The following is a 25,351-nucleotide window of genomic DNA, read 5'->3' on the forward strand; positions in this document are numbered from 1 at the left end:
CTGCGGCCTCTTGCCTCAGTAGGGGAGTGCATCAGGATGACTCTTGGGTGACTGGAGCATCACTGTTTGTGTCTCTGTTGCAGCGGGACGGTGTCTTTCTCTTGGGTCAGAATCGTGGTCCTTTTTCTATTGCAGTGCTGCCTGCTAGTTTGGAAACCCTGCTTGTTCGACAGGGACTAGTGAAATCTAGAAGGACTTGGGTGGAATTATGTATTCATATTACTGTTTTTTAGTAATAATAATCCAGAGCCTGTGGGGAAAAGGGAGAGAAAAGAAAGGGAGACTTGCTCATTTTGATCCCTGGTTGTTTCCTTCCTCGATTAAAACCTTCTTAGAACAGACTGGTAGGGGGAGCTGCCCTTCCCTTTACTGAAGTACAGCGTATTCCTCTCTGAGGCCTATGCTGAGACACAGCTATTTAATTTTCAGCTAAGCTCTGCTTTTCTTTTTGCAAGAGAGGCAAGCTCCTGCTTCAGCACATTGTAGAAATGGAGGAAGAGAGTAATTTGTTTCCAGATTAGTAAATTGTGAACAGGGTGAATATGCCCCATATCAAACACACTTTTCTGGCTGGTATTCAGAAGAGCACACTTTAGTGTTAGTAAATATAGCCGTCTTGGGGGTGGGTGAGTTCTTACTGCACTTTACCGTAAAGGTGTTAGAAAGTATGGCCCGTTCTGCATGTTTGAAAGCAGCTGAGCTGCTGATGGTGCTTTGGGAATTGTTAGTTAGCTGATGTTTATTTTTACTGAAGTCTTTGTCCTCTGAAGTTCGATGTATGCGACTGGATATTGATCCAGCTTTACCTGATGGCTACTAGCAGCAGTCACCCTGTACAGTACGTGTGTGCTGTCTGCTGGCCCGTGCAAGTGTGCAATATGGCCTACATCTGGTCTCATCTTCGATAAGAATGTGGCTCCTGGAAACTACAGGCACCAGTATGCAGTGCTGTGTTTTTATCTGAGTAGCCTGCCTGGATTGCCACGTACTAATGCATCCTGGGAGCTGTAGTTCTCCTGAGCAGAAGTTGGAGATTCAGGGTGACAAGTGGAAGATGCAGTGATGATGTAGAAACTGAGTCACTTGATACCTTTTGTCGTGCTTAGTTGGTCAGCTTAAACCTGCGTTGTTATCACTGTGTAGCAGCACGTATTTTTGTTCACAAGTTGAAGACGGTTTGTAATTCAGAGAAAAGCAGTCAATGGAAGAAGTTTTCCAACTGCCTGTATGGTTTTGTACAAAGGATATATTAATAACTACGCTTACACCTGGCTTCAGCTGTGCTGGCAAGTGTCCTGTTTGATATTCTGGAGATTTTTAACCTTTCAAGGCAACGTTCTGGACGGAAACCTTCAGAAGGAGGAGGCAACGTGGTTGCTGAGTTCACCCTTCAAAATGCTGCCCAACCATCACAGGAGGTTTCTGTCAAAGCAGAAGGGGATTTGGGTGGCTCTTTATCTCCTGACCTCTCAGCTCTTGTTTCTTGGGGTTGAATGATGATGATGTTGCTGTATGTAACATAACTGGGGAGGCTTCTATGGGTATTGTGACATCATTGCTGGTCACCAGGGAGGTGCAGGGTCTCAAACTCAGGTGTTGGCAGCTGCAACCACCCGCAAAGCACATCTGGTGAGTTTTGGCTTGCATGTTTCAGCATATCTGGCAGGTTTTGGCCTGCGTGTTTCAGCCCTCGCCACTGCGCTTGAACTTGCATTGAAGGTGAAGTGTTCCTGGAGTAGGGGTAAGGGAATAGTAACTTTCAGAATGCTTATTTTTTTCATGCCCATTAGGAATTGTGTGTTTTTATACAAGATGTTAACTAACAGTGTTCAGTGCGATTTGCTCAAGTTAACCTGGGTGTTAATTTGAATTCAGTTGTTAGCCCAGTAGCAAGTTTTAGTGTGTGCTGTAGTCATGTGTGCCACGTTCTGGATGCTGCAGTTATCTTAAGTGCTTGCTCACTTAAAAACTGACTTTAACAGATCCAAGTCAATTTCTTTGTTCTTCAGCTTGTGTGGGAGAATCATGAAGAAAGGTTTATATTTAAGTGCCAAACAGGATGAAGTAAACCTGTTTGATGTTTCTGGGGTAATTAATTGGAGCTCCAGTCTTGGAAGAAGTCATGTGTGTTTTACTTTTAAGTCCCACAGAAGTTGGAATATCTGAATGCCTAAAATCGGAACCTTATATAAATAGTAGTATGATTAAGACCTCTGAACTTTTAATGTTGGGGAGTAGCTTCTTTGTATTCACCATAATTAGCTTATATCTATTTCTGTTTGGCAAAATTCTTCCAGTAAGTGCCTGGAAATTCCACTCAGTATAAATTTAAAGTTCCTATTTGCTTCATAGTTATGCCAACCCTCCATACCCCAGATCAACAAAAAGTTGTGCTCTGCTTTACTTGCACAGGTTATGAATATGACAGATATTTAGGTGGTAGTAGCTTCTTTGAGGCAGGGAATGTGTTTTGTCAGCATTGATGCATTGTATACTGTGTACCTTGCTGGTGCTTGTGTTTAAAACTGATACAGAAGGGTAAATCTATACAGAGAATCATCTTAAACCTTACATATGCTGTAACAAAGTTTGTAAACAGATAGGAACACTTAAAACTGTATTACTAGCCACTTCACAGCCTATGTGGAGCAAATTGCTGACAGGACAGGCGGTTAGTTGAAATAGTTACTATTAGTATATTGACGTGATTAGAAAGGCTGCCGTTGTAGCATAAGGATGAAATTCCCTTTCAGTGGCTGATTGGGCCTACACAACAGGCAGGAGAAAAAAACAAGATAAATCTAAATGTAGTGGAAAGATGATGTATCTTGTCTTTCAAGGACATTTTACCCTCTGTAGAGCGCCTGCGACAGTGCCCTTTGTAACGCAGCTGTATCAGGGTATTCTAGATAAGGAATGTGGGTAAGAGGGATGTACAAAAGGGTTTGATGCATAGTTGTAAAGAAAAACTCTCCTATAAGTACTTCTTATCTCATAAGAGCAAATGCGGCCTGATACGGAGGACATCCTGGCCCTGCTTGAGTCATTGGGAAGCTTCCCAGTTGAATCAAGAGTACCAGGATTTCATTGTTTTCCCCTGAAAAGGTAGTTCTAAGTGGATTTTGCAGAACCGAAACACTTGACAAAGTTTGAAGAAGCTGGTGTCTGTTTAAGATACTGCTGCTGCCAGCCCTTGGGGGATCTCACACTGGGTACTTTGTCTCCTAGTGTCTTTGCTGCTCCTTGAAGACGTGGATAATATTGAGCTCTTGTAACTCTTTGTAAGAACTTGGAATCTATTTATTCAGGGCTTTTGCTTAATTTTACATGACAAAATTTTACCTGAAAGCCAGAAATTAGTCCTTGATGTATCCAAGAAATACTTTTGGTCTCTGCCTTTTCCCTCTTGCCCTTGTGACCAAACTGCCCCAGTTGAGATGTTCAGTCCGACACTTGAATACCCTGACTTGTGATGGGTTAAAAACCAAAAGCCCAATTAAAAAAAAAAAGGGTTTTCCGCCCAACCTTTTTCATAACTTCATGAAAGGGCTACAATGGCCTCTATTACTGGTAACAAAGGGTTTTGCTAATTTGCATCTAGCTGGAGCTCCAGATACCTTACTGTTACACTGCTGCTTAGCTTGCAAGAATTGTCTCTGATAAGCATCTTTATCATGTAAATCTATTGTTGTGTATAGCATGTATTTGCAGCATTAAGGATGCTCTTGTCAGCGACCCCAAACGGAAAGGATGTGGCTACCTGAGCTTCCCTTATTACCCTTTCAGAGAGTACATTCTGGTCAGGAATAAATGGGGATGCACTAGCAAGGTTTGTGCTGTTTTTGAACACCAGGTACCTGTCCTTGAGTCAACTGCAGTTCCTGTCCCAGGGAGTAATCCCACCATACCATACCATACCACTTCTATTGCATTCTCTGAGGATGCTCCTGAAATCAGCGTGCATTTGTTACAGTGAAACTTTTTTCAGATGTACCCTCCATTTTCCACCTGCATTTTGGCATATTTCACTTTTCTTTTGAATTTTATACTCTCAAGTAAATATGGAAATCCTCCCCTCAGATAATTCTCATTCCTGTATGGCAGTTTCTTCTTGGCTTAAAACTCTCAGTTTTCTCCCACCTTACTTCTTCCAGGAATTACATTTGGATGCCTGGCTGTTGATGCAGAAATCTAATAGATTGTGCAGTGTTTAATGAAACACTGCAGGTTTTGCAGTCAGTCAAAACCTGATGTTGTTGGCCTCTTAAATGCATGCTCCAGGTTAGTGCCTCGCTGTGCAGCATGTTCTCAGCTCCAGAGTTGATTAGTTCAGCACAGCTCTGTGACTGTGTGAATGCCACTACCTCAGGTGGTTGTTTTGCACTGACATTGTCATTGCTCTGAAGTCGCAGGAGTGAAAACACAGATCTTGGGTTTACTTCTTCCTGATGCAAGATAAAAGTGTGATTCCTCAAAACTTGGGACCTTCTTTCCGGTTTCCCTTTTCTAACTTAATCTTACACTTCTCTGCCCATGATCAGTTTTGCCCAGAAATGCTGATTTTTCCTTACGTTAAATACATTTTTAATATAAAGGATGATCATGCATAGAAGCAGTCTTATCCTAAGGCTTCTGAAAACTTGTATTAAAGAAGGGGACAAGTATCTGTTAAGTCCCTGCTTGTTTGTGTCTTAGAAATACTATGTATTAGATGCACCTGTATTTTTCTTTCAGGTCTATCAGAGACTCCTGCAGCCCCTTCAGGAACTCTTGCATAATATGGATAAATGCTATTTGCATAGTTTTTCTGTAACTTTTGCTATTTCTCCATTTGCGCAGGATACATTTTAAGCCTTCAGCTGTGAAACGACCATTGTGCTATTAGATTTTGTTTTCTTTACATTGCTTTCCATGTCTTTGGTAGTCCAGTGAGCAATAAGACTCACACGGGCTTCTTGGAGATCAGAAGTTGTATTAGTAGAGACTTAAAATCACACAATAAACTTCCATGTATGTTTCTTGTTCCTCATATGGCTTTTTGCCACCCCGCCGGTGTGTAGTAACCAGAGTCTTAAATTGAAAGGAGCTGGGATTTTTCTCAAAGGCATTTTAAAAGGAGGAAAAAAAGAAGTCCTTGAAAGAGCAAGGAGAGATATATAAGGACAATGTAAGGAGAAGAGTGCATGACAATTTTGCTGTGTGTATGTGGAGAGAGATGTGTTTAAACATCTTTTTTTAGCACAGCACAGGACTCTTAACTGGGCATGAATTTTTGGATAACAGAATTTATTAGAAGAGTAACTGCAAAGAAGTTACTGTAATGCTGGGCACTGCACTGATACCACAGTAGTGCTGTGACTGTAAACATGTTAATGTGAGTGTTGGTCTCTGTGGCATATGCAGTACTAGTTTGGTACCCCACAGTGTTTTGTCTCATCTGCTGTTATGGTTAAGCCTCCTTGCCATGTGGTGGCTGTCTCTATCTCCCAGGACAGTGCTAGAGTAGGGCTGTTGTGTATGTGGAATCAGTAGGTCCTGTGAGAGTGGCTAAAGGTTATGGTGATGTTGGTGTGAGGGCATGTCAAGGAGGAGTGGCCCTCAGCAGCATGTTACTGTGTTCTCTGTGTGAAGCACACTGGGAATAGGGCCTGGCTCCTTGGGAAGAAAAATAGTTGGAGAGGGAAAACTGCCACAAGAAGCCTCCTTCAAACTGCTGCTGCTTCTGTGTAATCATACCATCCTCACTGATACCCTTTCACTCTACCAGCATTGTGAAGGTTGGAAATGGTAATGCCTTTCAGTTATAGCTGGTTATAAAAGCCACTAAAAAACAATAAATCTACAGTTTAGTCTTTCTGTTTTAAGTAGACAATCAGTTACAAATCCATGGCAATCAGTGCGAGTAAAAATGTTTTGGACACGTTGTTTTTCTTGGGGCTACTTTGGAAGTCTACTTTCACTGCACAGCAGTCCTGCATTTAGCTTTCCTTCCGTTAAACACTAATTGTATGTATATGCAATTGCATGTTAGATTGGCACAGTGCTTCAGTGTTGTGTTTGTGTGATATAGCATGTAAATCTTGCTTACATTGAGTAATTACTGTTTCGAGAAGAAAGGAACTTCTGTGAAGTGTATGGTTACTTGAATTCTTCCTTTCAGATTAGTGACTACCATCAGTACTCCCACATGGAGTGTGACTACCCCAGCTACAAATACCATTCTCCAGATGCTACAGTTCCCATTTGTGTGCTTTTGAGAAGGAAATAAAGCACTTTTAAGGGGTAAAGAGGAAGAATGTAATAAAAGGGGAAGGCAGAATTTGAGCTTGATACCTGTGGCTAGATGTTTGCAGGGAGCAATGAGAGTGCCAGATGACTGGAATGTAGGGGAAGAAAAATCAGAGCACATCGGTATTAATTTTTGAGTGCTTCCTGTTGACTTGTTAATACTGCATGGAATTTGGCCCAGGCAATCTGCTGTTGTGAATCAGCATAGTTCATTCACTTGAGTATAGGTGTGCCTGTTGTTACTTGAGAATCTGCTCCACTTCAAAGATAACAGGTCATTCTGGTAAGTAGTGGTATTCCTTTCGGATTAGAAACTGAGGCAGAGAGAAATTGATTTTTTCTGCATTACAGTAAATTTATTGAGGACTTTTAAGTTAGGAACAGAGGCCCATGTGTGTTTAATCCAGTGAACTGCCTGCTTCCTTCAAGTCCTGAATGTTGCTACCTTGTAAACAAAACCAAGCCTAAAAATGATTTACTGATTAAGTACGAGTGGTGTACAAGTAAGTAGAGCTTGCCCCAAAGGAGCTGAGATTCTTGTAAAACTGGTTGTACAAAATAAATAGGCTGCTTGGGTTTTGAAGTATTGGGTATATTTTTATGTTAGTTTATCTTGGGTTGCGGGAAAAGTGGAGGTTTGAATGAGCATGGGAGACCACCTGATGCCAAGGGGACATAGTGATGAATGAACGTGAATTTGAAATCCAGTGAGGTCTGACTTGCATGGGTAAGCACTGGTGCCAAGAAACAGCCCTGGGAAGTTCTGCACAACCTGAAAGAACAGAGAAAAAGGTGGTGGTGATGGTTGTTGCTGTTAAAAATTTTTGTCCACCTTTCCAGCTCCCTTGCATTATGCTACATTTAATACAAGAAGTTGCATATTATCACATAGGTATGTTTTTACAGATACTGTTACGTCTCAAGAGGGCCAGAGTTAAGGTTAGTGCTCATATTTACCAATCTGAAACATCCCCGAAATGTACTTGGTCTATGATCAGCGTGTGAGTGAGGATCCTGTAACTTTACTGCTTAATATCACTGTTTCTGCATCATAGTTTCTGAGTCTGGTACAAAGGACTTGCCATTCCACACAACTAGCTGTATTTTGATGTGCAGCAAGTGGAACACTGAGTAACTAGTGTCAGTGCTGAAGTCTTGCCTACGTGTTAAAACTGTTCTGTGTACAGCTTATGGGGGCAGAATTCTCCAAGTCTCCCAAGTGAGTACTGTTCAGTGACAGGTATCTTGTGCCATATTATTTGGACAAACACCTTTTCCAAGTGGAAAATCAGCAGAGTCAGCTATACCCAAATTTCTGTATCTGTCCCAGTTGGCTACATCCAGCATTGCTTCCACTAACTCTTCTGGTTCTGCTTAATAAGGACGGTATATTCCAGTGCAAACATAAAAGGTATAGCTCCCTTTCTGCATGCTGTCTGCTGTAAATAGATCACTTAAAAGTGTGAGTCTGCTTAGAACTTTATGTGGTTGATTCTGTGACTACCCATAGCATCAGGCTTTTGGGTTCTGATGGGATGTTGAATTACGATCTTTTAAATGCATGTCTCTTGGTCTCCAGTATCTCCAGTTACAACCCTTAGTGGTACTGCTTGAGGTGTCTGCTGGTGTCTTAGAGTATTTGCAGAGCTCAGGAACTTCGGCATATGCCCCCCTAGTGTCTCATTAGAGTTCCTGTTCTGCGAGTGGTTCTGCATAAGTCTTGATTGACTTTCCACAGTAAGCTGGTTTAGTGCAGTCTTTTACTGAAGTGTTTTTATGCTGTGACATCTCAACTATGTAACTGTGGAGACAGCTTCAAGGCCAAATACAAGGCAACTTCAGTAACAACTGCATCTCATACTCCACAATGTGATTTCTGTAATGCAGGCTTCTAGTTTTGGTGACCTCTTGATTTATAGATGGGTGTAACGAAACTTTGTGGAGTATCTTCTGGTGTTAACAGTTTAGTGACTGGCATGCTTCTCCTGATCACATGCAGTTAGCCCCAGTTACATCACTGCTTAATGAAATGATTCTGCAATAATGAATGTGGATGATAGACAATGTAATTCTCAGGTATATTGCCTGAGATCCAAAGAGAGAGTGTTGGCTGGCACTGCATTTTTTCAGAGTGAAGACTTTCCATTCTTGTTCTCCATGTTGCCAAAGGAAGCAGTTCTGCTTTAAATGCAAGTGTCATGGAAATGTGAAGAAACCCAGTGTGGGAACTTTGTCGCACCAGAAGGGTCAGCCGGTATCATCACTAAGACCAGTAGCTTGGAATTGCAGGCAAACGGGCATAAACTGTATAGAGGTATCCATATAGCTGCCCAGTTCTTCCTCTGTCTCCATAACGTGTGAGGAAAAAAAGATGGCTCAAAATCATTGCCTGTATTTTGGACTATATTGAAGTCAACTGATTTTTCCTGTATAATAGTTGAAGAAGTATCAGGAGATAAGAGGGAGAGCAGAAACTCCCCTTGAACTTAGTAGGAGAACAAGAGGATAAGCATTTGTGCTTTATTGTGAGCAAAAAATGTGTGAGATTTGAGAGGCTTCTTGGTACTGCTCAGAGGTCTTTATACCTTGCCTAGTACTAGACATTGCTCTCAGTGACAGATGGAGCGCCTCAGAAGAAAACTTTGCGTTATGTATCTGGAAGACAAACTCTGCACCTATGGTGAGCTTTATTAATGGGATGGAGAAGAGAGACATGTTGCCCCATGGATAATCAGCAGAAGCACTGAAGCATGAATATACTCACTACACACACACATGTTATGAGTAAATCTTCTTGTGGTTCTCCTGGGGTTATGAACAAACTCAAGCTGAAACACGAAGCCTATGGAGTGAGAAGACACATAGCAAATTGGAAGTTCCCAACTACAAATAAACTTTGACTCGTTAGTTTGTTGTGCTGTTTGTTGCAGGTGTAGCTTGCACAAGTGATCTTCAGGATGAAGAGGGTGTTCCGCTGCTGTTGCTGCAGGACCAATTTCAGGGTTTTACTGACCTAGATAACAAAACTTCTTCTCAAAACAAACTGTAAGAACTCCAAACCAACCTGATACTAGCCCTTATGTGAAATGAAAGTGAAATGTTAACTCACCCTAATATCCTTACTTTGTTGTCTTTTTGTGTGGCTTAAGAGATTTCTCACGTAAACCAGGTCATGGTCAGCTTCCTTACCAGAGTAGCTGGGCAGTAATGGCTTTGAGGCAGTGTCTGTGCCTCATGAAACTGATCGTGGAGCTTCTGCTTTTTTATATATATTTTAATCCTTGATACTTGCTTGTTCCTGATAAGAATGATGAGCTTACTGGATGCATCTGTCTTCATCTGACTGCCTACAGCAGTACTGAAAGGTGGTGTATGTGTACGGGCCACTTGCTTTGTTTTCCAGACCTGTTGTAATTTGGGCTCTAGAAAATGAAACTTCTGTGTTTCTTACAGATTGAGACCTGCTTGTTTATCCTACATGGCTTTCAGCTTGGCTATCTTCAAAAACTCATCTGTCAGGGAGAAGGAAGCTGACAGTAATGAGGAAGCAGACACTCACCAAATTGTTCAGGCAGTGCTTTTGAGCAGGATTAGCAGTACTTCCTAGCAGAATGCTGTTCAATGTTTGTCCTGGGCCTCAGCTTGAGGTTATGCATTTTCTGTGAGAGTAGTACTTCAGCTAGGCTTCCTTATTAAAAAGGAGAGCATCCAGTACTGCTCCAGGGTCAGACAGGACCTGATGACTTTGGCAAGATGAGATTTCTTGGAGAGAAGTCAGGCATTCATCTACATATTCCCTTTGAATCCATTGGTTCAGGAGATCTTTCCTCTGGTCAGCTGGGAGGAAGCCAAGTTGTTGCCAATCTTAAACAGGTCTTGGCAGTTTTTCCTGCAAACATCCATGGCTTATGTTTAATGCTGCTTTCCAACTTTCTGGGTCTTTCTCTGTTAGGAGAGACTAGCTGCCTGAATCTGCCTTGGCTGAAATTGTGATTACTGAGGGGCCTCTAGAAGAATTTTCCAGCAGTCTGATGGGTTATGTAAAATAAAATCTGTACCCTTGAATATTTGATCGTGTCTTTATTCCGGTGTTGTGTTATATTACACAATAAGCACAAACCAGTTTGATTTCTGCTTCACAAGTTACAATTCCTGCTTTTAACATTACATGCTTGAATTATAGCCTGGTTTATTTACCAGAAGAACCAACCTCCAGAACAACCCAAGGCATATACCGGTATGGCTGCTCAGTGTGATTAAATGTAAGAGCTAACATACTGTGCTGGACCAAATGTCCATCTAATCCAACATCTTGCCTTTATCAGTGGCCAGCAGCAGCAGCTGACTGAGTGGTGTAGGAATGGGTGAATTCTGTCAGCTGCTGAAATATTAACAGTAAATTTCTGACAGACACTTGTGTAGCTGCTGCCTGAGATGGAAGCTACATTTGGGCTATTGCACTGTGAATAGCAGCATCAAACTATTTATAGGTGAATTTGTTTGCTGCCTTTTTGAACTCCGTTTCTATCTGTGGCTTCCATAGCGTTCCAGAGCAGCAAGTTCCATGCAGTTTAACTGCATTTACTGTGAACATGGTGGGTCGATGGGAGAAAGCCAGTTTCATTTGTTTTAAACGCGCTCCCTAGTTGTCATTCCTCTCCGTACCGTTTTTGGCTCTCCCCTTTTTGAGGTGGAGCAGCCAGAATTACATGCAGCATGCATCACAGCACAATGTTCCCTGTTTGTTCTGGTTCTGATACCTTGTGAGATTTTTCCTGCTGCTAGGAGTTAAACTGTTTGCTTGCAATAATCTCAGTCTTTTTCGTAAGTAGTAATGCCTAGTTTAGACTCATCGTTGTGTATTTATAGCGAGAGCTATTTCTGCCTGTGAGTGTGTTACTTTGCACTTGTCGACACAGGACAATAAAATGACAAATGAAAATCATTCGGTATTATCAGATCCCCTCCAACTCTTTGAAGTTTGCTTTAATTTTAACTGTCTGCAATAATGCAAAGCATCATTATGTCTGCAAACTCCTTTTTTGCCAGATCAGTTAAAAGTATGTTCAGAGACTCAACCCTCATCCTTTGAATGGATCACTGCTTTTTGTCTATTTAGCATTTTATTTATTTTCAGCCTTTTAATATATTCTTAAGAAGGGGGAGGTTCTTTCCTGGATTTGACTCTTAAGTTGGCGTGAGGTATACAAATGGGTTCACCTTCCTGTTAGTTTATTGATGCAACATGGTGTATGACCCTTTTGCTCTTCCAGATGTGTATATTCCAGTGTCCCTTTTCTTTTGCTTTGAAGTTAGATGTCCAAAAGCTTCATTTCATTAAGATTGCAATCTTCAGTATGAATGCTCAGAAGAGAATGTTCTTCAGAAATGAGGGGGTTTAGGTTTGTTTTTAATGATGATCTCAATGGCCAGCGTTAGCTTAGTACCATGAATTATATCAAGTTTGTCATGTTTTTGTAACGACCAGTTGTAAGTTTATTGTTTTGAATGAATACCAAGAATCCACTGCCTATCTCTTTTTGTCATCGTAGTAGGATTCTTGTCTGTTTTATTTAAAACTCTGGTTTGAAACCTAAAATCTGGTTCCCTCACTCAGCTTTGATCTCAGTGAGGGGTATTATGACCAGTTTTAAGGCAGTTCGACAGGCAAAGGGCAGGTGTTAACTTTCATTGGGTTTATCCTTTTTTAACTAGAACATCTCAGCTTTGTTTGGGGGGAGTTTGTATTAATTAGTTGAATTTTTAGGAAAGTGGGAACAGACACTTTTCAGAGCAGAAATATTGCTAGAAAATACTGCTTATTTTGCTGGTTATGTTTCTGCATGTGAATTTACCTTTCCCTTGCTGCTCAAAGTATTGATTGGGGATTAAATAATTAGACTGACAGAGTAGTACATGTGTTTGCTCTTATCATATCTGAGGGGTAGGAAGAAGGGCTGCGACAGACACTTCTGTCCAGAAGACTTCTAGCCTGAAGGACAAGACGACTAATGAGTCATGCATGAACTCGCAGATGTGACATCCAGACTGTGACAATTTACCCACTGTAGGATCTGCATCCTTTACTTCAGCTTTCCTCGATGTGTACAGATTGTACACACTGATATCTGGGTGGTTTAGATTATTGTTGGGGGAACCATCCCCTTTTCCACTTCCTTGCTATTTGTGCATTTGGGAATTTAAAGGATAATTTTACATTATTATATTCGGCAGCTCTTAGCAGCTTGTGCTCTTGTGTGGGTGCATCTTGTGATGCTTTGCAAGTTGTGGAAAAAAAGCGTTTTTGGTAGGTTAGTATTAATCTGTTGTGGAATTTGAACAGTCTGTAGTGTACTTGTGTGACTGCAGCAGGAAGTTAATAAATGCTGAAAGTTTAATTCATAAAAATTAATGTTTTCTTGACTGTTTCTGTAAGAACTTTTATGCAGACTTTAGAAATAATAGGCCTGACAAAGATGTTCATGAATGAATGTGTTTTGGTTTTGTAGCACATGTAGCCGAAGCAGCTGAAGTTTGCTTTGGTTCTTTGCCTCTACCTGGGCAAACCATTGTTCTGTGTATTAGCAAACTTTATTCAGACACTTCTAACACATACAAAGCCAAGAAATGACTTGCATTGTTCTAAACCAGGTTATCATTATTGTGTGCTTGTGTTTGGAAGATGAAATGCTTTAGGTGGCTTGACAGAGGCTATCCAAATGAACCAGTTCTGAAACTGGCGCACACACACGCTACTGCTGATCCAGGGGCCTTTGGTCTGTTCACTAAACAACCATCCTGTCCTCTTCAGAAAGTACTTATCATTCTGCCTTCTTCCAGGACTGGAGACTGTGGTGTGTATGAAAGGTAGATACAAAGCCACTTCCCTCCCCAGAACCTGTGCCAGATATTATGTGCTTGTTAATGCAGCTTGAGAAAATAGGACTGAAATAATCGGAATTCTTAATGTTTCTCCAGTAGGTGGTTTGAAAATATGATATTTAGCACAGGTTAAAATGACAGTAGGGACTATTATTCACTAGGAGTGATACCTGAGACATTAAACACATCTTGTTTTAGAATTCTTTAAAATGCTCATGTTGTTTTGGGGACTGAGATCCTGCCTGGTACAGGATATATGTTTTCTTGCAGCAGAGGGTGTGCAGGGTGGTGGTGTTCTGCTTTTCCTTCCTTCTAGGGCAGGTGTTTCTTGGAAAACAAGAGGCTGAAATAAACCTTGTAATTCAGTTCAGGTCTATTGTGCAGAACAGAGAGGGGGAAACAGCTGCTCAGATTTTGAGGTCAGAAATCAAACCTGTAATGGGAAAGAGAAAGCAGGTCTTTCCAAGGTGCGTGAGCAAACTTGTGTATACAGCTGTTCTCACTTGTCCATCTCTTTTGTGTCGGTTGTTGTCTAATACAGAGTTCCTTAGGACTCTGTCATAAATGTTTCACGTATCAAGTGTTGTCAGGGCTCCCACTGCAATATGCTCATCAAATCAGTGTTTAAATAATTATATATTTATTAAAGAGAAGAAAAGCTTCAGGTACTCTGGATTGTCTGGGAAGTCTTTTAATTGCTGTGGAGCCTTCCCTGGAAGGAACAATCTGTGGTGATATTGGGACAAGGGGAGATTGGCTTTGGGTTTTCTATTTTTTGGTGTGGATTCTTTAATTCTTTAAAGTGCAACGAAACCATTTTTGCCTCCAGTATTCAGGTAAAACATGTATTTTTGTACTTGTCTCTGAGTCTCAGTGTTCTTTGAAGCCTTGTGTGTATGTTTTTATGCAGTATTTTGGTATACGTTTGACCTCCAGAACACTACCCCTTTTTGTTTAGCCTGGCGAGATGAATGTTGAGACTTCATCTCTACCTTAGTTAATGCTGTTGTGTTTCCCCGGTAGTTTTGTGTCAGTCTCACGAGACCGTGTTGCATCAAGTACTTTACCCAAAATGTCATTCAGGGTAAAGCTATTAAAAACTGTGTTTTTTATCGCAGTGCTCCATTCTTGCCTGGATAAGAAAGTTCATGCTATATAGAGACAAAACTTCTTTATTTGTTTTTGCTTGTCTTGAACCTGGGTGTTGCAAAGTGCCAAGGTAGATAAGGAATCCTAACAGCAGAAAAATGCTGTATTAGATGAAGTAAAAGGCTCAAAGTAGCTGTCAGACTGGGATTAACCTGGCAGAGAAATAAAGTTCTCTGTAAGAGAGCACTTGAGGTACTTGGGCCACTGCTTCATTGCACTTTTATTTAATAGCTGTGTATGAAAATAAACAGAAATTGGTGTTGAAAGAGGGAGAAATGGGTGAATACTGAACCAATGTTGGATGTGGGTATCTGTTGAGAGAATGGGGAGATGTGAATGTTCAGAGCCCAGCAGGAAGCAAGTGAGGAAAGGGATTTTTTTGCCCTTGGTGGTATGCTGTGACAGCAGTGCTGCAGCCTAAGTCCTGTTGCATTCAAGGAGCAAAACCCAACAGCCGATGATGGCTGCGAAGCTGCAGGGAAGCTGATGTAGCGAAGAAGGAAAAAACTAGAGCCACATCTTGCACAATAAATTGTGATTCCCTTGTCTTAAAACACAGACGCTGAAGGGAGCAAAGAGGAAAAGCAGATCTGGTGTTTTAAATGTGAAGGGAGAAGGGGTGGACTCGGGCTCCTCTGCAGCAGCACTGCACGCAGCCTACCTGATTTAGGCCTAGCGACGGCTGCGTTGGAGGCCTTGGGAAGGCAGATAGCTCAGAAGCGTGACGTGCCTGGGAGTGTGTACAGCCTGCATGCGAGATGCCAGGGGCTGGGCCTGACTTCCCTTCTAACAGCTCTGAGAATGTAATGAAATCCCTTCTCACTCACGCTTTTATTTTGGGATGGAGGAGGAGAGAAAGGAGCTCTCGATATTCTGTCTAGTTCTGAGTTTGATACAAGCGTGTTTTGCCTAATTCTGTTTACTGCCTTTTTATTTAGACTACTTGTAAAACATGTTGATGTCTCTAAGTGCTCTATCATAATTTAGCAGTCCACAAAACTAGGAACTCGCGAAATGCCTAATACTGTTTATTTTATTAATTTAATCTCTACCCAGAGCAGACTGTTCTTATTGTTAGAGGCTTTTAAGATGGTCTGTATCTTTCTTTGTGGGTCTCTGTGCTCTGCAGATCAGGGATGCCAAAATGCCAACATACCGTAATGAAATAATAGCTGAGGAAATAAAATAAGCTTGAATAAAAGGCAAATCAAATTCAAATGGAGAATGTTTTCTAGTAAATGTTGTACTTAGAACGCGTGTTGTATTTATTCAAGAGCAGAGGAAAATGTGATACCTTTCTGATAGCAGCAGAGGGTCCCGGCCACCTTTCATGGGGTTCCGAGCACCCAACTGAATCAGCAGAAGTCTGAGGTTTATTTTGCATAGAACTGTGTGAAATTAAAGTGCCAGTATTTTGTCTAGGAAAAAAAATCACTCCTAGCAGGTGAGAAGCTTTTACCTTTTTCATCTCGTTCTTAAAATCTGAAGAGGGATTAAGAAACGAATGATTGTTCTTTGATACTTTTGTCATGTGAACATCTGTTCCCGAGCAAATCATTTTCATGTTGGCTTCTCACAATTATTGAGGGAGAAGTCAGTGACACATTGGAGCCAGTGATCTGTAGTGTTGTAAAGGCAAGGATTTACTTATAGCGTCTCATTTTGAGCCGTCTCGCTTCAAGTTACAGCAGAAGTTTTACAATAGATAAAATGAACTCCTGGATTCTTTTAAGTATGTTTCAATATCATAAAATACAGAGCACAAAGATGTACATTAGCAGCTAATTTTCAAGTTCATGCTGCTGTTTTTTATATACATAAAGATGGCCTTTTTTTATGCGTCTGCTAAAATAATGAAATTGAGGGGGGCAGTTTATTAGAAGAACTGTGCCAAAGAGGAAGTGTTGGACCAGTGCTTGTTCCAGTATATTGACATGAGAGTTGACCCATAGCACAACCATCACTGGTTGACTTGATTTTAGTGTGCATCTTAAATGATTATTTCTCTCCTTAGCCTTTTTACACAGTCTCTTCTTGAACAATACAGTCAACAAGTAAAGAACTGTTATCCTTGTGGTGTAATGAAGATAAGCAGAAAATAGGGATTTCTATTCTGCCTGAGTAACCAGCAGCACACAGAGAATTCAGATGCCTGACAAACTCAGATGCCTCTCCCCCCCTCTTCCCCCCTCCCCATTGGCTCTGTAGGTCTCCCAGTCTCAAAAGGAGGGGAGTGTGTCCCTGTGACTGGATCTCTGAAAACATAACCCTCAAGCCAAACTTCTGACCAGGTGGGGAAAGTGAAAGATAACTTCCCTGATGACTGCTGTAGTTAAAACCGAAAGCAGCAAAATGCTCAGTCTCCTTCCTACCTGCTATTGCACACTGGAACTTGACTGCTGAAGGAAGGTCGCTATTCTGTTAGCCCAGTGCTTTTGCTGCGTAAGCTATTGCTTGGTGCTCCTCAGACCTATCTGTGAATCACCTCAGCTTTCTGTGGGCTCGTCTACTGCTCCCCTATAAAAAGAATGAGAACTGCTGGTGGTAGGACCTTGCAGCTGGAGGAGAAGATAAAGGAGAGAGCCTTGGTTAGATAGATTAGCTGCCTGTGGGAGTGTCCCAGCTGCAGGATGAATTACATGAAGAAAGGGAGGCAGAACTATAAAGTCTGTGCAGAGCTGGGATTTAGTTAAACCTCTTGATGTACCGTTAGCCTAATCTTTCCTTGTGTGTGCTGGAAGAACTCGGCAGGTTTCGTGGCTACTCTGAGAAGAGCTTTACTGAAGGTACTGCATCTGATTTGGGAAGAGCTTTAAAAATATGGAAGTATAAGTGATTGCCTGTTGTAAGGGGTACCCATCATAGAATCACTAACCACAGTCTGCCTGCATTTTTAACTGTTGCCTTATTGTTAAGTGTGTACCTAGCAAATGTCTGCTATGTGTGCAAAGGTAATATCAGTAGAAACTTGTGTCGCTCATCTCTGTAAATTCGTCACTGAAAACCTCCTCATTGCTCCTTGTGATGCTTTAAACATGAAGTCCTTGTGATTGCAGGGCTTGTCTGTATTTATTGCCATTTTCAATTGTAAATGCATGTTAAATTTCGTTGTTCAACAAATTTTCATGTTAGTCTTCTATTTCTTAATTTTAAAATGCATTGTATAATTGTGTCTGTTTCCTGCCTGTTGCATGCAAGTTGCCCTTCATCAAAGTACTTTTAATGCTTATTTGTTCCCTTAACTCTTACACTTCTTTAAGTAGTTTTCATTCTACTTTATAAGCATGGAAGTGGCGTAGGCACAGTATTTTTAATGTAGGAGTAAACCAGGGTGTCTAATGGGACCCCTGCTGTTCTGAAGTTTCTTCAGCAAGAAACTGCAGCCTCTTGGGATTCTGTATAAGTGTAATAGGAAGGTTTTTGTAATGCAGAATGATTTTCTAGAATATATATATTCCCTTTAAATTAGTTCATACGTTCACGTTGAATAGTCCCTAACAATTCATATTCTTCCACCTTGGCTCTCTCAGATGTGCAGTTACAATACTTTGCTCTCGTTGAAGTGCTAGATTTAAGAAAACTTTGATTTGCAGTCACTCTGTGCTAACACTGAAACCGAAAGCTTGTGTTTGCTGGTGCTGTTCTTACGTGCTTGTATTTTGAACTGGCACTTTCACTGTTTTCTCTCTAAAGCCTGGAAAAACATGCAAAATACTTGGTTGCTTAAAGTCATGTATACTTCCCTTGTCCTGCCTCCCCTCTCAGGAGCAGAACCTTTCCTTATCTGCTGAGAATATGTGTGCTCAGAGGGGGTGACGGAGGTTTGTTTTGTTTGATTTTATTCCTCATCTTTCCTGTTTTGTTCTCCTAACTTTTTTTCACTTGTTTGGCATTTCCCCCTGCTGGCAGATTGAGTTAATAGCACTTTCCCGCTCCAGAGATGGAAGTTGTCCTTGAATGTCACTGTTCTGTGGTCGAGGTGTTGGCTGCTTTTCTGGTTGTATTCTTAGCGTCTCTAGTATATAAAATTCAGGGAACAGTTTGAACAAGCAGGGGATGTGCACATAGTTGAAGTTCTCCCCACCACAAGTGAAGTAGCACTTCCAGTGCCAGTCAGAGATCCCTCTCATTTTGCATTTCATGCCTGCAGCCTTGCAGCACTACTCATCTCCCCCTGTACTCTGGACTTCTTCCCAGACTCTTAGGGCACTTCTGCCTCACTAGCACATCGTTCCCACAAACCAGTTATTTCCAAGATAAAGTGGATTGCTAGAAGGGGAAAAATAGTGTGGCACTCAGGATGAAATTTCTCCTTGTGTTTAAAAGAACAAAACAAGAAATCAGAGATCACTCCATTCTGAGTGGAATTTAGGGGTGCACGTGTGTGTGAGTGAAATACTTTAATCAGTACTGGAGTGATTTTCCTTAAGTTTTTCTTGTTCCTTGCACCTTCAGTTTTAAAATCAATTACTAGGAATCTTACTCTATGTGTTTCCTATAAAGTAGTCTTCCCTCCTCCTCAAAACTCCTTCTCTATCTCCTTTTCCCCAAATACTCTTTTGTCTCTGAAGGAGGAAAGGAAGGCAGAAAACTTAGTGGCTGGAATGAGCAATTTTCAGTGCACCTTAAGAACAGGTTAATGGACCCTGAGTACAGGTTAATGAACTGATTTTTCTAGGCATGTTAATAAAAACCACCCCAAAACAACACAAAACCTCCCTCAAATAATTGCCTTTTGTGGGCTAATGGACTAGTATAGCTAGGAGCACACAACTCCTGGCTTGTATTAAGCTTTTCATCCTTTTTCCCTTACCATAAAAGTATGTACACTTTTAAAACACATCTAAAATGATCTAAAAAGAAGAAATCCTGATTTAAGACAGAGCAGATTAATGAACGTTTTTGGACGTTTAATTGTTAAACTTTGTTTTCTAAAAAAACCCCCACAACCCCCCCAAAACAACCACCCAATAACACATTTTCAGGAACCTTATGTGGTAGAACAAAACTCCAGACGCTGTTTTTGACTGATTTATGTCTTTCCATCATGTAAATCTTTTCATATTTGCAAGAAATTACTTTGCTCTCAGCTTTAGATGTGACACTTTGCTGTTGCGCTATTAGTAAAGCATTAACTTATGGACATAATTTGGCCTGAGGGTTCCTCTTAGTGTATGTATAGGTAAACAGTCCTTCCAAATAGCAAAGCAGTCCACTAAAATTAAAGTTGAGGTCATCCAGCTTTTGACATGAGCAGGAATTTAACCACGCTGCATAGAAGCTGGTTTTGTGTTTACCCAAGAACTGGTGAATAGTAACTCAGTGAGCAAAGTAAGGTGTAATGTTCTTGTTTATATTTGTTTGCAGTACCAGAACTTCTGAATGCAACAAGTGCTGTAAAACATCCCCATATGATGGTTTCTGGGTGTAAAAAGCAGCATTGTACTCATGGTGGGTTTATGAATGTCAGAAGGGGTTAGGTGGGACCCTTAATATCAAGCCAGGAAGAGCTTCTGACAGGCTTATTAATAGTCATACATTAGAGAAACAGATTTACTATAATTTTCTAGTTTAACTGTTACTTATTAAAAAACCCCGAACAGTTTCCCTGAATGTCTTACTTATCTTATAGAAGGAAAGTGAAAAGCAAGGAACTGAACTTGTGGTGAGTTTTGTGGTTGGTTTTGTTCTGTTTGGTTATTTTCACAGGAGCACCTTTCTGCTCTTCCTTTAGAAGGTGTATGTGTGTGAGGAGTGGGAGGAGGAGGGTTTTATTTTAAAGATGGCTTAAATGGTTAATCCTTGGTGAGTTAAATTATGCAACCTTTTTCCCTTTCAAGTGTAAAGTGGCTTTAGGAGATGCTTCTCTGATTAGAGAAATACTCTTCAAAGCAGAGGGGTTCGTGCACGAGTGAAAAGTGCAAAGCCACGTACATTTAATGTACTCAGGTGAGAGAGAGGTGATGCTGATATTTTAAAACATCCTCATGCTAACTTCCCAGTAGGCAGAACATGGGATTGTAGGGGGATAGGGAGAAAGAGGGGATAAGTTACAGGGAGTTGTGCAGGTTGGACATACTGGAAGGCATGGCTAGACACTGCAGTCTCCATGGTCTTGGGCAATCCTGTTGTCCCTTTACCACCTGCTTGGCACATGTTACTGGGCTGACTGGGAGTTCTCCCAGCTGCTGCACATGGGCAAGGTCAGATTCCCTGTGCTGGCACACGGGAGTGCCTTGTTTTTAATAAGAGAAACAACAGCACCAGCTTTGCTAACGATGGTCATTGAAACGTGAGCTTATAATAATGTCACTTAAAAGAGCTTGTACATCACATGTCTGGGCTGTGCTTGCTCTGTCTTCTTGAGACTGCACAAATCCTGTCCTGTTGAGGAATAGGAGTTGTGTCACTTCTGATGTCAAAATCACAGTGAAATAACTGTTCTGGCTTGTTTTCCTAGAATATACTGAGTTCTCTATATGCAGGGTGCCTTTCAAATACAGGAAGAAGAGCTATTGCTTTGAGGAATTCACATCTGAAGACAAAGATCTGGACAATACTGTTAATACCTTCTGTGTGTGGTGTTCTTTGCACCAAATAAATTCAGTTTTTAATTAATGCTTTACCCTTAATGCTGACAAGCAATGCCCTGAAATGTGAAATAGTATCGAGCTCACAATTGCCTGTGCACAGCCATTAGACCTTTCTCATCCAAGTCCATCCTCTGCACTTGAACAAGACTGAGGTCCTGTTGGCAAAACATAAAAATGACATAATTAAGTATTGTGATGTGAGATGTAACTTTAATCAGGAACTTTATATGTACATGATCTGACAGTAAATGTGTGCTGTCTTTTAGAGTTAGGAAAAATGCTGACAAAATGGCTAAAAGTAACTTGTCACTTCTCCCACTTTTTCCAAGCGAGTTTCTAGTTACAGTAGCATAAGCTTTATTGTGTAACTTGAATGTAAGAATAGGTAGCTGCGTGATGTAACCAAACATCTTAATATGCAGATACCGAGCATTGAAACAGTCTTAAGCCTTCAGGTTCTGTATGTGAAAATGTTTTAACTGCCGTGTGTCTGTTCTTCTGATGCCCTCTGTTTCATGCTTGAGGTCTCTGTTTTTGTAACAGTCCCACAGAGTGAGGAACTTTCTTCTTATTTATAAACTTTGAAGTTGATCTGCAGAACATGACCGTTTTGGTAATGGTGATGTATTTTTCCTTATAGATACTATATAGAATTGTTGAAAAGGTTCAACAGCCTTTTTAGGTGTGTGTATGTGTGTGTGGGGTGAGAATATTACGTCAAGTGTATGTATGTATCAAACTACCCTTGCTATTTAGTAGCACTAACAGGATTCTCAATGCTAATCAGATTCTCAATGGTTGGTCTCGCTAAGGAAAACTTGTTTCGAACACTTTACTGTTTTATTTGGCTAATGCTAATTCTGATTGCTTTTTTAGCTTGCAGTAAACATAGGAAAGCACTGCTCAGGCTTTTCTTCTAATCCTTCATAGGTTTTGGGAAGCAAAAGTGGATAGAGAAATATGACTTCTAGAGCTGGGGTTTTACAAACCCCCAAATGTTGTAGAATATACTGTAATAATCTGAGAGTGAGCCAGGCAGACTCCTGCCTTGCACAGCTTTTACAGCATGTGTTTCTAGAGCCTTCTAAAGGCAACCTCAGTAAAATGAATAGCCGAGATTTTGATACATTTCTACTTGCTGGAGTTTTTGTTAAACCCTGGAAAACGCTAAGCTCTAGATTTCTCTATTGATGTGAATGATTGTGAGCTGCGTGGTCTTAACCTTCCTAATGTGTTTTGTAGTGAGTGAGAAAGGCAGCGTGAGTTCGTGTATGTACTCTTGCTGCAAACAAATAATCTCATTTAACCTATAGAGCAGATTTTATCTGGTACCTTTTTCATTAATACTGTTCCGAGTTAGTTCCCCGTAGCCACAAATGCAGAGAATAGTCAAGAACCAAAGCTACAGATTGAATTGGTCATAAACTGTTCTTTACCATAAATATTAAGAGTAGTAGAAAACATAAGTCTAAGATGCTTGGAGTTGCCAATCTTGTATGTTTATTCTTCATTCCTCTGTCTCAATTCCCTATCTGAGAAAACTTGCCTGTGTCAGGAGCAAGTTTTTCCTGTGGCTGTTGTTCGTGTGCTGCTTATGAGAAAACCAATTCTTTCTTTGTGGTAGCACTTAGATACTGAACAAAAAAAGCCATGCAAACTGGAAACTCGGAAGGAAAAGAAATTATTCAGCTGATACTTGATTCTCTAAGCTTGTCCCCTCTGCTAAATGAGGCAGAGATGCCAGTAAAAAAGCTACACTTGCATGGGGATAGAATGAAAGTATTTTGTATTTCCAAAGGCTTGACTTTCAAACATTAACCTGTTCTAAATGCTTAAGAAAAACCCTGTAGTAAATTATGTGCAGAGGAGGATGCAAATGTGTTTCCGTTCCCTGTCTAGGTCCCCTCTAAGTGACTTCTCCAAGGCAACACAGCAAATCACTTGGTCAGTCATGATTAAATTCCTGGTGTTCCTAACTTCATCCTTGTGAGTCCCTGGGCTCCCAGCCTGGGGTTGCAGCCCTTCAGAGTGGTTAAATGCAGTTGGAAGGTTAGTAACTGTGCAGCTTTATTCTGTACAGTTCAGCCTTGATGAAGGTAAGGTCCTGCTATGGAGGAGAGCCCTTATGTAAGGGGGAAAATGAAGGAAGGAGCAGTTAATCATGCTGTTATTTTTAAGTGTCAATTTTCTCTCCAGTTCGTGTGTGTACTTGTGCTACAAGTGCATTGATATTTTTCTTTTTTAGAACAAAAATCACGCTCCTTTATTCTCAGGCTGTATTTGCAGATGTGTGGTACCCACTGGTTTGTTCAGCTTTCCAGAGTTAGTCACCTACAGCAGTGAGATTCCTTTTCAATTATTATTAATAATAGCATGGAGATACAGTTGTAGTGGTTTGTTCAATAGGGATGTCCAGTGCTTGCATGATGAAAGAGCTTCCTGGATAGATTTTTAAGCCAGTTAAATAAGTGACTGATAGTGGGAGGTGGAGGTGCTAACTAAGGTTTTAATATTGAAGAAACAATTAGTGTTTGAGAATCACACCCTCAGCACCCTTAACAATGAGGAGTGTTCAAATTCTGTAGCATCCAGAGCAAAAGCTCTTAATGTGAATATAGCCTCAGAACGGTCCATACTCACCAGTTTATAACCTACCATGTTAGCAGTTGGATGAAATGACTCTAAAATTAACTTATTTTTTTGTTATATTTTGTTGTTCCAAGCACACAAGAAGATTTGAGGCTGGGGGAGTGACACAACTTCCAGTCACTCCCAGCAGTAGGCTTCCTGTTCTCTTTGCCGTTCTTGGTGTTCATCAGCATCCTGGTTCTGCTGGTTAGGAAATGTGAACTCCTCCACTTGTGCTGGTCTCCACTGAGCAAGAGATGATGATGATGTGGCTTTCTACTGCTGTGTCTATTTATAAGGCTGGGACTTAAACTTCAGCACTGTGACGACTTGTGTGTGGCTGGAAACATATCTGCGAGGATCTTGTTGGGTGTAGAGTTGAGGCTTAAAATACACTAATATTCTAGTATTTTACTAGAAAATTGGTGTGTTTTGGAGGCTCTTTTTAGCATCAGGGAAAGTAATTGAGCAAATGAGTTATCATTTATATTTCAGCTATCTTTTTAGGACTCTGACTCACGAGTCCTTTATGATTCATATGAGGATGATTTAAGACGTACTACCTTGCTCTGCTGCTAAAGGTTGTTCTTCCCATGACTCAGGCAGCGGAGCAGCGTATCCTCTCAGCCTCCACAGTTCATGACCTAGGGTATTAGCTTAAACTGCCATTGATTTCAGTTTACGTTAGTGCTCTGGGATTTGAGCTCTGGTGACTGCTGACACACCACCTGCTCTACCATCTTTGTTGTCTTGGTATACCCTCTAGCAGAGGTGATGGCCAAGTGCCTGGGGGGGGTAACCTCGTCATACTTAGATGTGGCAAGTGACAGGGCCTGTGATTTAGATGTTAAATGTGATGGAGGGGAGGTATTTCCCCCTGGGGAAAGGGACACAGGCCTTGCACAGAACTAGAAAAGCTTGTACCTGTAATCTCTTCTTCCCCTAGTGACAGTAATAGTTTGTATTTTAATCCAGATTAGAATTGTAGGTCTCCTTGGCTTTCCCTGCCGTGTCAAACAGCTTTTCCTTCCAAGTGGCATTTTATAGTTTCAGCATTTAAAAAACCCTCCCAAAACCCAAATGCCAAAAAAAACAAACAAAAAATCCTCTCCCAAACCCCAAACAGCTCCTTCCCCAACTTTCCAAATCCTTGAATTTTCTTTTTTTCTCTTTCAAACTGTAGTTAAGATGATTGTAATAATCTCTTACTGTTGTTTTCTTTTTGTAGGAGGAGGTAGAGAGCTGAAGGGAACAACTTCCTTGAAACCGGTAAGTACTCCTTGCCAGGGCTAAGGTGGTTTACCTAAGAACAGATGATAGGAAGAGCTGGCCTCCATTCCTGGAAAAGTTTGATGTTCACAGAAACTGAAATCCTATCTGTTCTTATATTCAGAAAATAAAACTTAAGAAGTAAATGTTACTGATGGAAACCCCAGTCCTATGAATAAAATCAGTGCAGGGCTGAGATTTGGGCCCAAGGGTCTGTAAGTACCGAGGATATTTAAATTCATCTGCTCAAAATAATAACCTTAAATATATATTTTTCCCTGTCTAATACCAGATTTATTTGAAGGGATTTTGGGTGCAGAAAGAGTTCTGTCTGAAATTCAAAGTTAATCAGTCTTTCCATGCACAGAGAAGGCATTCAAAGCTTTTGTGTGGTTCTTTTGTTTTTTTTATCTGTATACCTTGCCATCATCTGTATTTCTAGTGTAGTTTCCAAAATAGCTGTAGTTTAAATACTTTTGTGATATTCTAGAGGTTCTGGTGTGGATTGTATTTAATTGAGATGATAATAGAGAAGTGTTAAT

The 25,351-nt window shown here is 40.8% G+C and overlaps 1 protein-coding gene across 11 annotated transcripts in view; it reads left to right on the plus strand.

Annotated features, from left to right (window-relative positions):
• PHF21A (PHD finger protein 21A) overlaps nucleotides 1–25,351 on the plus strand; it is a 132,142-nt gene that overhangs the window by 6,267 nt on the left and 100,524 nt on the right. For 10 of the 11 annotated variants that reach the window (XM_061343431.1, XM_061343433.1, XM_061343425.1 and 7 more), the window contains exon 2: nucleotides 24,769–24,809. The gene's annotated coding sequence lies outside the window, so the exon portion shown is untranslated. Of the gene's footprint in view, nucleotides 1–16,861; nucleotides 17,106–24,768; nucleotides 24,810–25,351 lie in introns of those variants that run through there. The other variant, XM_061343427.1, reaches the window with a different exon arrangement.

Source organism: Neopsephotus bourkii, unplaced genomic scaffold, assembly GCF_033783945.1.
Source record: "Neopsephotus bourkii isolate Nb327-2 ecotype Australia unplaced genomic scaffold, CSIRO-AGI_Nbou_v1 NB_1825, whole genome shotgun sequence".
Taxonomy (NCBI): domain Eukaryota; kingdom Metazoa; phylum Chordata; class Aves; order Psittaciformes; family Psittacidae; genus Neopsephotus; species Neopsephotus bourkii.